The sequence below is a fragment of the Phaseolus vulgaris genome, chromosome 4, assembly GCF_051622355.1.
Source record: "Phaseolus vulgaris cultivar YP4 chromosome 4, ASM5162235v1, whole genome shotgun sequence".
NCBI classification, from domain to species: Eukaryota; Viridiplantae; Streptophyta; class Magnoliopsida; order Fabales; family Fabaceae; genus Phaseolus; species Phaseolus vulgaris.
Genome location: NC_143501.1, coordinates 38,351,490 through 38,364,597, shown reverse-complemented (window position 1 = coordinate 38,364,597; position 13,108 = coordinate 38,351,490). Strand labels below are relative to the sequence as shown.

The 13,108-nt window shown below is 31.9% G+C and overlaps 2 pseudogenes; one reads left to right on the top strand and one right to left on the bottom strand.

Annotated features, from left to right (window-relative positions):
* The first annotated feature begins 1,948 nt into the window (after nucleotides 1–1,948).
* Nucleotides 1,949–3,151, top strand: LOC150028048 (uncharacterized; annotated as a pseudogene).
* Nucleotides 3,152–6,496: 3,345 nt separating this feature from the next.
* LOC137838648 (receptor-like protein EIX2) lies at nucleotides 6,497–12,738 on the bottom strand (annotated as a pseudogene).
* Nucleotides 12,739–13,108: the final 370 nt, after the last annotated feature.

Here is a 13,108-nt window from a genome sequence, read left to right as displayed (position 1 = left end):
AGACATTATACGAAGACAATTAAGAAGTCGTACACGGTCACCCTCTGTGATAGATAAAATGGTTCATAGAGAATTTGCAGAATGGTTTTCTCGTCGTGTATGTATAATTTATATTGTTGAGGTTTGATTATATTGAATATATAGAATTGTCTTGATCATATTTTCCTATTTTTTAGATAAGAAATGAGTTGAATGGACCTCACTCAGATGATTTAAAGTTCTTAGCTATGGGGCCAATTGATTGTGCAAAACGTTACAATGCTTACAATGTAAATGGCTTCAAGTTCCGTACATTGGAGAGAGATGAAGGACTTAAAACACAAAACAGTGGGATATTTGGTACTTTTGGGACAAGGAGTTATGCAAGTAGCATCGACAATCAAATGCAATTTGGGGGTGTGCCTTATTATAGAAAATTGGTAGACATAATTGAGATAAACTATAATAGTCGATTTTCTGTTACTTTGTTCAAATGTATGTGGGCTAATACAACTACTTCTAGAGGGATTATGACAAATGATCTTGGATTTACACTAGTAAACTTTACACGTTTGATACACATTGGTGATAATGATGATGAACCATACATCCAAGCTAAAGAAGCACAAATGGTTTATTATGTAGTGGATGAATTAGCTAAAGATTGGAGCATTCCTGTGCATCTAAAGCCACGAGACTTATATGACATGGGAGAAGATACTGATGTCACTTTTCATTAATGTGAAGCATTTGTACAAAACAATGTTGAAACTTTATTTGTAAATGGAGAAAGGAGTATATCGTTAACAAGGTCCTATTTTTAATTGAACACTTGTATATTATTTTTGTTTAAATTATCATCCTTATTACTTATACATTATTGTTTATACATGCATTATATTATGATTTATTGAATTTCTATTTTGACTTGTATTAATGTTATTATTTCAAGAATACCTGAAGATGAAGAAAATGTCCATCAAGAAGACTAGAGCAACAGAACATGATACCCTCAATAACACTTTTGACCAACTTCTAGCCCTTAATAACTTATGTAAGTTCATACACAACTTCCATTTAGTGAGATGTTTGTACTTATATTTTAATTTGGAATTCTCTTTAAAAATATATTATTTTTCACATGTATTCATTTAATTATTATGCAGCACCTCATGTGAATTCTCATCCTATAAGAAGCCTCCTCCCCCACATGCACCTCACAGGTTGATTTCTACTACTATGAACACTTATGCACCTGAATTGCAATTTGATAATACAAATGAATTTGTCCATGAATCTACATTTGAACCTACACCAAGGTTACAATCTGATGAAGAAAGGGAAGAAAATGTGGGTATTGAGATGCAAACTGAACAATCAAAGCATGTATCACGTAAAAGATCATGGCTTGTTGATGTCATTGGTAAGCTTGAATCAATACATTGCAAACTAACATTGTATTTGTTTTTTTTATGTTCGTCCTCTTAAACTAACAATAATTTTGACAGATAGTGAAGGCAAAAAGGTTAGGAAACAATTAACAACAAATGATGTATGGTTTTTATCTGTTGGTGAGAGGATTCTTGTTAACTGGAGTAACGAGAACCAACCAATTGATGACAGTGGAGCATTGTTGAATAGGTTTCTAGGTCATGTTGCAAGAAATGTTAATGCATTTCCTATTAGCTATCAAAGTTGGAGGAAGATTCCCAAAGATTACAAAGAAGATATACTTAAGAAAACCATTCAAGTAATTGATTTTTGGATTTTTCTGTTTTTTAATTGATATTATATTGCAATTATCGTTACATTTACTTGTGTAATAATTTTGAAGGCTAAGTTTGAAGTTGAATTTGATGCTCATGTAAGATATATCTTCAAATTACTTAACACAAAGTGGACTGAGTATAGGCAACAACTATGGCAACAAAGAAATGATGGAACACACAATAGAGATGAAATTATTGCAATGTGTCTAGAAGTAATGAATAAAGTCCATTGGGCTTCTTTTGTTGACTACCGTTTAAATTCAAGGACAAAGGTAATAAAAACTACTTTATTCTTTAAAGTGTTGATTTATTTATATTTAGTTCTTTTACTACATGTATGTATGCTTAGGAAATTGCCAAAAAGAACAAGCATAATAGAAAGAAGCAAACAGTTCCTCATACTAGTGGATCCAAAAGCATTGCACGGAAGAAAGATGAGATGGTAACTTGATTCTCCTATAATTTTTGTTATATCATATATCATGATTCATATACTTTTGTTACATTTTGTAGGAGAAAGAGCTTGGTTGCAAAGTTAGTAGGGGAGAAGTATGGGTAGCAACACATAAACATGCTAACGGAGAATTTGTGAATGATGGGGCAAGAGAGATTGGGGTAAGTATCATTTTTGTAAAGATGAAAACTCAACCAAATTGGATGTGAGCTTCATTTATAACTTTTTTCATTATTTGTAGGAAAAGATTCAAGCATATGAGTCAAATACATCTTCCCTCTCACATGATATATCAGTTGATGATTCACTAGCTCATGCCTTTGTAAGTGAAGAACATTGTGGTCATGTTTGAGGGATGGGATTGGGACCTTGCCCTTCTCATGTGTTTGGATATACTAGAAATTCTCGCACTGGATATCTTCAACTACTTCTTATAGAGAATTGGAGAATCAGGTTTTTGAACATGCATTTTCTTATGTAGCAATTTGGTGTTGTTTACTTTAGATTATCATGCCAAGATTGGAAATGTTGTGTTGAATATTATTCACACAAAATTATAGGAAATTTAGTATAGCTTTTGTAGATAAATTGGTTATTTTTTAATGTGTATGGTTTTCTCACTCTTTTTCATGATAAATTGTGTTTTAATATAGGTTATTGCATTAAAGTCATAATTGGATGAACAAAATAAAAGATATGAAGAACGTGAAAAAAGATATGAAGAACATGAAAAAAGATTTGAGATAATGATGAATTTTTTCTTTCAAAGTTATCAAGGTCAATTGCCTCCTGAGTTGACTATGTTCAATCGTTCATCGGTAATGTTTAAAAAATTTAAATAACTTGTTTTATTTTTCTGATTTACATTTCTAATTGTGATATATGTTTATATTGTAGGTGTCTGATCAAGGAAGTGTGCCAAAAAATTAGGAAGGCAAAACCAAAACCATAAAAATTAGGAAGTTGCATTATCTGAACTGATTTTACGTGCTAATGGGGTGAGAAAGGTACATTTCCATAGGAATGAGGAAAGTTATTTTTTAACTCTAGTTTAACTTCCATTCCATTTTTATATCTTTAATCATTTTAAAATTTAAAAACATTCCAAGGAATATGAAAAATGAACCAAACATATTTTTGGACATGCATAGGAATAAGATTCTGACTAAAAATTCTCTGTAATGTTATTCCTAGTATTACAATTATATTACTTAAACCAAGTTCTGTTGAACCAAGTGGTGTTCAAGTTTTGAAGAATCCAAACCCTTTGAAGGATGTTGAAGGCTTGGTTGTGCTTGCTGTTGCTGAGGTGTCTTAGTTAGGATCTGGGGTAGATTGTGTTTGTAATCCACTTTGTGATTGAATCCAAAGCATAGGCATTCTCAATCTTTTTAAAAGAAAAGTGTTTTTCAAACTAAGTGAAAAACAACCGATTGTTTTGTCGAAACAACCGATTGTTTTATACTTAGATGTTTTTAGAAAAGATTGAAAACTGTTTTTCAAATGGTTGAGCTGATAAAACCAAAACAACTGATTGATTCGAGGAAACAACTGATTGTTTGTTTTGGTACCATAACAGAAAAACTATTTTGTGCTTTGACTGAGCATTAAATGTTTTAACTGATTACGCTTCAGTTTTAAATGCTTTTAGCAATCTTTAAATGCAACTAATAGTTTGTTAAGATTTGATAACAAACATCTTTGAATAAATTCACAAAAAAAAACATATTTGAAAAATAAGTTTTTGAACACAAGTTTTTGAGTTTTTCAAAGAATTGAGATTGCTTAGAGATTGAGATTGATCACAGTGTAAGAGATTGGAATTCTGCTTGTATTGATTTCAGATTTACTTTTGTAAAAAGTGTAATTCTTGAATTTTGTAAAACATTTGCTTCTTTGTGTTTGCTGAGGATTTTTGTGTGTTCTTGAGGGGATCAAGATCAGCATTCTTAGTGTTGGTGTGTTGGCGAAGAGAAGTGTGTGTCTTGAGGGGATCAAGGTCACTTTCTTGGTTGTGGTGTAAGGGATCTAGGTGTGATTGCTTAGTGGAATTCCTCAGTGGTTTTTGAGAAGACTGGATGTAGCTCTGGGTTTAAAGTGAACCAGTATAAACATCTGTGTGCAATCTCTCTATCCTTAATCTCTTTAAATTCAGTTTTTATTTTTGTTTACTGGTATAAACAACCGATTGTTTTTCTGGTGCTGCTGTTTTTGCTTATTGATTTGGCAAACTGGATTTTTATCAATTGTTTCTTGAGATAATTTCATTCTTGACTTAAAAGTTTGTGAAAACCCTCTTTAAACAATTCACCCCCCCCCCCCCTCCCTCTAGTTTAAAGTCATCCATTCTAACAAGTTCCCCCCTAAATTTCACCAAAGATGACTAGAGGATGTATGTTGTAACCACAACAATGATAGAGGTTGTAATTGAAGATGGATTCGCAATTGTGGATCAAAGAAATACCGCTATGCAGTTGAGCTATATCATCACTATGCCTGCTATTTAACAACTCTGATTGATATGGTTATGTTATAGCCATATTGAAATGAGGGCATAAAATTGCCAACTGATCAGTTTGTATTGGGTTAAGTTTGGTTTTCGTGCTTAGTTTTTGAACATCTATAGTAAACTTTGTAACATTTAGTTCCTTAAAAAGGATATGTCCCCATTTTATGATATGGTATTGTTTGAGTGAATATATGTTTTTTCTGCTTGAATCATGTGTGTTTGGAAATTGAGAGGCCACTTCAGATTATGGTTGATAACTATATGTAGTATGCTAATAAAAATTCTGTTTGATCGTTATAGGTTCTAAATTGCCACGAGTCTGCCATATACATCTTAGAACCTTTGAGATATGCTACTGTCTATGGGTGTTCAAATGCAACAATAGTTCTAGGAGCAATAGGCAAGGTAATACTTAGTAGCTTTGTGTCCTGTTTGTGAAAGGAGCATAATGATTATATAAGGAACGAACAATTATGAAATTTGTTTTGGTACCATAGTGCAATATTGTTAAATGTTTGGAATGATGGCATATTGGGAATATGTTTGGATCAAACTGCTGTTTTCTCTCTACAAAGCTCCTCCATTTAGGGCCAAAATGGTTTGTCCAATCTTCTTGTGTGCGGTAGTGGAGAAGATATTACTTAAAATGTTTTTCAGTGCTTTTATTAGGTGTTTTGTGTTATTAGATAAGATTATTTTTGCTGTATTTTGTACCCGTGGGTTTTATGTGCGTTTGATACTGTTCAGTCAAACATGAATTGATTCTTTTTCAAGTTTTCCTTTATCTCGTAGCAAAAAACTTGGAGGTTGGGAACGAAGGCAGGGGATTTTTTTTGTGGCGAGGAAGGGTTAGAATTATTGGGACTTGCTCAACATGATATTATGGGATAAATTTAATTTTTTTTATGAATTTAATTTTCGGAGAACTGAATTTTCTTGGGATAAATTTGAAGAATGATGCAGTTTATTGATATAAGTAATCTTTTTGAACTAATAAAGCGGAACAAAATAAATCTTTGGACCGATATGTGTACTTGATCTTGATCCTCGTCGAGTTGTTGATTTATTGTATTCATGGTGTTTAATGTTAAAATTTGGTGAGAAAAGAAATAAATAAAAAGCTTGCTAAACACTAACTTATCTCTGCTTAATCTTCATCCTAAGATATTGTTGAAGATAAAGCTTGGTGCCATTTATTTCTTTTATTTATTGAAAAAAAAATACTTTGATAAACATAGATAAATAAATACAATAGATGTAAATAATTGTGGTTTAAAAAACACATGAATGCCTAAATGGTAAATGAATAAAAAAAACAAATTTTCATAATTTTGAAACCTATCGTATTTTTTAAGGAGGTTTCGAAACCCATGGTATTTTACGAAGGTTTTGAAACCCATGGTATTTTACGGAGGTTTTGAAACCCATGGTATTTTACGGAGGTTTTAAAACCCATGATATTTTACGGAGGTTCTAAAACCTGTGGTATTTTACGGAGGTTTTGAAACCTATGGTATTTTACAGAGGTTTTGAAACCCATGATATTTTACGGAGGTTCTTAAACCCTTGGTATTTAACAAGAGTTTTGAAAGGCTTTTCCTGAGGTTTAAAAAAACCCTGGGGATCACATTCCCCAGAGATGGTTTAGCGGGGGAAACTACAACCCTGGGTAAATGACTTAATGGAGGTTTTAACCCTGGATAATGTAAAAATAAACCCTCGTTAAAACCATTTTTTCTTATAGTGTATAAGGAGAGAAAATAAATTATATAAAGTCTGTACCTGTTACTCTTTAACATAAATGTTATCTTTAACATTATTCAAGAAGTTGAAATAGGCATGTCGCCAAGAACTTTTGAATAAGATTGTGCTAAATACCTTCCAGAAGCTTAGAACAAATCTAAATGTCATACTTATGAAAAAATCATTATTGAGTAATGAATATTCATCTTCATGGATTTCAACATTTGGTTCGTGTGTTGATCTACCCTCAATACACATTTTCTGGAGTGGTGGTCCACACAGATTGAAATTATCTTCATAGCTTGATGGATTGAATCCCTGTAATTGTGTAGCAGTTGAAATTTTTCTAGTTAGATGATTATGGGACAAATCTAACACACCAAGTCTATGAATTTGAGTAACACTTAGTGGAATTGAATCAACAAATTGGTTTCTTGACAAGTCAAGAGAATCAAGGAATGCTAAATTTCCAATATTTGAAGGAATTTCCTCAGTTAAATTGTTTCTTGATAAGTTCAATGAAATCAATCTTGACAATTTCTATATTTCTAGAGGAATTTTTTTTTAGAAATGATTGCTTGAGAGATCAATGCTTTTTAAAAATGGAAAACCTCTATTCATAAACATTTGTTCTGAACCTTTCCAAGTCAACAATGCATTCAAATCGTATGACATGTTGCTAGCGTAAATACTATTTTTGAAGAAGTACCAATGATCTCCATGATATATTGAAGATGTTGTTTGAGCCATTGAAGTAGGATTTTTTATGGATTTAGGAATTTTTCCAGATAAGTTGTTTACTGAGAGATCCAAGAGTTGAATGTTTCTTAGACAACAAATCCTTCATGGTAAACGTCCAAAGAATTGATTCCTTCCCAAAATTAAAATTTGCAATTCTCTTTCTGTCCCAATCCAATCTAGGATAAATCCTGATAATTTGTTTCCTGACATATCAACATTACCAGCTTTCTGCAATTCCTCATGGAGAAAGGGATTCCTTCTACTAAACTGTTGTTTCTAAAAAACAATACTTGAAGATGAAGAAGCGATCCCATTGAAGTGGGAATTTTTCCTGAAAAATTATTGTGACTCAAATCTAAATAAACTAGTGAGTTTAATTTGTTAGAATATATGGCCTTAAACAAGAGGGGGTGAATTGTTTATAAGATATTTTTGCAAACTTTGAAGGTATAATGAAATTCAATGCTAAATTACAGAGAAAAGAATCAAGGAAACAAAAACCCAAAACTGTTTTAAGATGATATGAGAAAAACAATCGGTTGTTAGAACTTAAACAGCTTAAAAAAACATAATTTAAAGAGTTAAGGGTAAGAGATAAGCACACAAGCAATTTATACTGGTTCACTCTTACACCAAGAGCTACATCCAGTCCCCAGAAACCATTGGGTAAACCACTATGCAATCAAAACTAGATTACAAACACCACACACCTTTATAAGATATTTTTGCAAACTTTGAAGGTATAATGAAATTCAATGCTAAATTACAGAGAAAAGAATCAAGGAAACAAAAACCCAAAACTGTTTTAAGATGATATCAGAAAAACAATTGGTTGTTAGAACTTAAACAGCTTAAAAAAACATAATTTAAAGAGTTAAGGGTAAGAGATAAGCACACAAGCAATTTATACCGGTTCACTCTTACACCAAGAGCTACATCCAGTCCCCAGAAACCATTGGGTAAACCACTATGCAATCAAAACCAGATTACAAACACCACACACCAAAGTAGTGACCTTGAACCCCTCAAGAAACACACTACCTTTACTACAAAAAAAAGTGTATATTGTGGCGGTTATTTTCGTATAAACTGGCGTTTATAATCGCCACAATATACGTTTGTGGCGGTTTCCCAAACCGCCATAGAACTGGCCGCCACAAAGTTTAATGTGGCGGTTTTACACTACCCGTCGCAACACCCGCCACTTTAAACATAGTGTAAGTAGTGGCGGTTTTTATATGTAAGTAGTGTCAGTTATAACTGTCATAATTTACATTCATTGAAGAAAATTTTGGCGCCACAATATACATAAGTAGTGTCAGTTATAACTTTCGCAATTTACATTCATTGAAGAAGATTATGACGCCATAATATACGTAAGTATCGCAATGCACCATAATATACGTAAGTATCGCAATGCACCATAATATACGTAAGTAGTGTCAGTTATAACTGTCGCAATTTACATTCATTGAAGAAGATTCTGGCACCATAACATACGTAAGTAGTGGCGTTTTTAACTTACGTAATTTTAATTTTGAATAAATAAAATTTAACCACCACTTTTTTATAATCTGTTTTATACAATTATAAAATTTAACCACCACTTTTTCATAATAAAATAAAATAATGTATAAAGTTATAATTATCCATTCATTTCATTGAAAATTAAAACACACATAATAATGTTCAAAAGTTTATATGTAATTGAAAATTAAAACCCATAAAAAGTTCATACATCCATAATCAAGTTTAAAATTACAACACATAATTGTTCAAAAGTTCATACATCCTTAATCAAGTTTAAAATTAAAACACACATCCCTAATAAGTTTTGCTTCCAAGACTTGATCCTATTACTTGATTAGGTGATAGAACACCACTTCCATAATCCGATGCCTGAAATAAATAATTTTAAAAAGTGTTAATAATCCAAAAAATGTAATCATATATAGGATTCACACATTCACACAAAAGCTGTAGAAAGAGAAAGATGAAAAAAATCCGGAATGTTATTTTGGATATGCTTAAAATATTGCGAATCAACCTTGTTTTTATTTAAGCTACGAAACAAATGGCTGAGATCTCTTTCTAAGAGAGATTTCAAATAGAGACCATTTTCTCTTATTGAAAAGTGCACTATAAGAATTAAAAAAATAGTTAGTAATATTAAAATTGTTATACATTTTATTTTCAAACTTAATTATCCTTAACATTAGCTAATCATACACTTTTGTGTATTGTTTCAATTTTATTACTTTTTAAATGTCTTTATTAATGTAAGAGATATTATAGTTTGGCTTTTAGTAAAAAGACCAAATCAAACCTCTAATTAATCTAAGTAAAAAGAATTTGTTGCTACGCATACCTTGGTATAAATAAAGCTTTTCAGTTGTCGTGTTGGCATCACCATATTGCATCACATGTGAACCCATCTCATAATCTTTAAAATTTGAAGTTCGTTGTTGTACCTGCACAAGAAAAACTATGTTTTCAGTTTTTGTTTTCCCCAATGCTAATATTGAAAATACAAAGCATTGCAATTCATTCAAATTTTCTTACCGATTGGTATTGTTGTTCCTAAAATAAAATTAAAATCCTAAAATAAAATTAAAATCACATCCCATCAAAGTGTCAAATTCAATTAACAGAGTAGCACAAAAGAAGCAATTTTCTAATACTATAGGTAAAAAATCCTTTTCTATTTACACAGAAAACAATAACAACAGGTAACAATTCATTTTCTAATCTAATTTGTTTCAGCAATGGAGCTAGTACCTTATGTATTGACCATTAAAATATCATCAATACGAAGCGAAACACTTTACACATCTAATTTCTATCAACAACCCAATGATTATGTTTACCAGTGTTCTCTCCTAATTTATCAAATCATTTGTTCTAATTCACTCTAAAGACTAATACAACACTAAATCAACAACCAACATAGCACTATCTGAAGAATATGTACAAGCTGCATCCATCCTTCTCGATAATCTATCCTTAAAACAAGACCAAAGAATAAAAATAATATATAAAAATATATAAAAATAATTAAATACCCTTCATTTTATATCGTCATGCAATAACCCTCCAGCTCCAGCCAATCTCGCTAAAATCAAACACCAAAATCAACAAGTAAAAACACTCATTTGATTGAAAAGAGAATATGCATGTCAGAGGTGACTCGAGGAAGTTTAAACAAGAATAAAACCATACGCATTGTAATTAAATCAATCCACATGTTTACTATTGCTATATATCACGAAGTTTATCTTCACTACTGCTATGGCTCTTTGCTGATGAAAAAAAAAACTACTTCTATGACAATAAGTCCATTGAAGCAATAACACGACACTTTAAATAACCAAGTTGGTAGTTTATGCTGACCAAACCGCTGAAGAAATCATATAGAAATGGAACACAGGCTAGAATCAGATACCTGTGATTATTAATTTCTGTCGATTTCAGAAGATGGTTGTTGCAGTAAGCTGCGCCCACCATGTCTATGCACTTCAGCAATACTTTGAGAAACATGCTTATAGCTTCTGCCATTTGGAAACATGTTGGGAAGAACTACATTTCTATGAAAGTTGGGAACATCTTTGCTAGAGATAAAACCACTTGCCCTTGTCGCATACCTGTACATCCAAACTATCTTTAGAAGCATTTCAATGCATACAGTTGCATAACAACCTTAAATCCTTCTATTCTAGACTACTGCACTTTAATTAATACACATTAATCAAACATCTTATGCCATTTGGGAAAACATAATAATTTTCTATTCATAAAGTTTGAAATTTAATGTTTTACCAGGAATGTGAACATGGGTACAAATTCATGGACATCCCAATAATCAATTACAGAGAATTAACAACCAAAACACAATTAAAAAATAAGTTAACCAGAATAATAACGACCCATGACACAACACCATTGAAATAGTTGAATTCATAATCATTCTTGGAAAGATTTGTAGTAATAACAAAAGAGTGGACATCAATTAGAAAACAAGAGGAATGAAGCACGTGCGAACAGAAGATACGTGCGATACGAGTGAACTATTAATAAGATAAGCTAGATAACACAACTGGCACCAAATATAATTTCAGAGATTTCAGGGTTGATTACCTCTGCAACAACCGCTTCATTCTTAATAGGATTCATTGAGCAGGTTGAATAAATCATTCTTCCACCAACTTTAAGTTAAGATACACCTAATAACATTATAGAGTGATTGAGTTTGCGAAAATCGTCTCGGTATGCGAAAAAAAAAGATTAAACCAGAGCTGAAATGAAACCAGCGTCAATGTAACTTGGAACTGAAACAAATGAGTTTGGCAAACCACACCAAGAATGTTGATCTTGAACACCTCGAGAACACACAACACTCATTGGCAACACAAATACAGAAATACAGTAATCAAGGAAGAAGAGAATAGAATACACCTGGGTATTACAAAGCTTAAAGTTCAGAATTACAACCCAATCCTATTACACACACTTAAGAATGATCCAAAGCTCTTTCAAATCTTGGAAAAACTATGATAAACTCTTTCTCTTACTCTAAGATTAGAAGCGTAAAACCACCTTTATATAGACCAACCAAGTGGTTAAAAACATTTAATAAAGGAGCCAAGGTAGTTAGGATCATTTAAAGCATATTAAAACCACTTAACAGAATTCTGTTAAGGTTTCCAAACAATCGGTTGTTTTCTCGAAACAATCGATTGAATTGTCTTGACAGCAAAGTCAAGTTTTTCAAAACCTTTTCAAAAACTGCTAAGGTAAAACAACCTGTCGTTTCGAAATTTCAACCTGTTGAAACTACTAAGGTAAAACAACCTGTTGAAACTTTAACAACATTTTAGAAAACTCATCTTTTCAAAAGGTTGAAGATTCAAATGAACTTGGATCATCTTAAGGAGTGAATTAACAAGTTCCAAACAACTAGAAAACACACACACCCAAAAGCAAGGTCTTCAAGCTTTCCTCTTGGATTTGGAGACATCAAAGCATTTTGTTCAACATAATTGTCTCCAACAATATGGGATATGTCCGGATAATCGATTTTATGAAAGGTCTAAATGGCTTAAACCTTGAAGTGTACCATTTTCACATAAAAATTAAAGAGAACTTGAAAGTTTATTTTTTGACAAATCAAGACGTCCAGAATTCCGTAGAAATAAAGGAATAGAACCTTCAAATTGATTTGATCCAAAGGACATGGAAGTAGGAATATACGTTGGTGGAAACTTTGGAAGTATACCTCGTAGATTGTTGTATGAAATATTCATTTTCATCACTTTTTGTCGTGGTAATTTAGCCCAAAACCATTCAGGGACAGTATCTGATATTGCAGCATTTGAAATGTCAATATTGGAAAATTTATTTTGTGTCTGCAACCATTTGGGAAATGTTGGACCTAGCTTGCAAGATCTCAATTCTATCGTGGGCAATTGAAAAGGTGGGACCCAATTTTTGGTAAATATCAATGCCAATGAGTTGTTAGATAAATGCAATTTCTTTAAGTTGGACATACACTAATGCAAAATGAAGAAAATAACGTTTTTATTTAATGCGGCTTTGCGCTTAAACGAATCAACGACTGAACATGAGAGTGACAAAACCATTGATCACTAAAGTAGTGGTTGTTTTGAATAGTTTGGCAAAAATATATCCGCGACCGAATATGTTTATTTTTTAGTCACCGACTTCGGTTCGGTCAATAAATGGAGTAGTTTATTTTTCTGCCACCGTATATGTTTATTTTTTAGCCATCGATTTTCTTTTGGTCGCTAAATGTAATTGCTTATTTCTGCCGTCGAATCAACCACTGAATATGTTTATTTTGTAGTCACCGATTTTTCTTTGCTCGTTAAATGTAATTGTTTATTTTCAACCACCGAA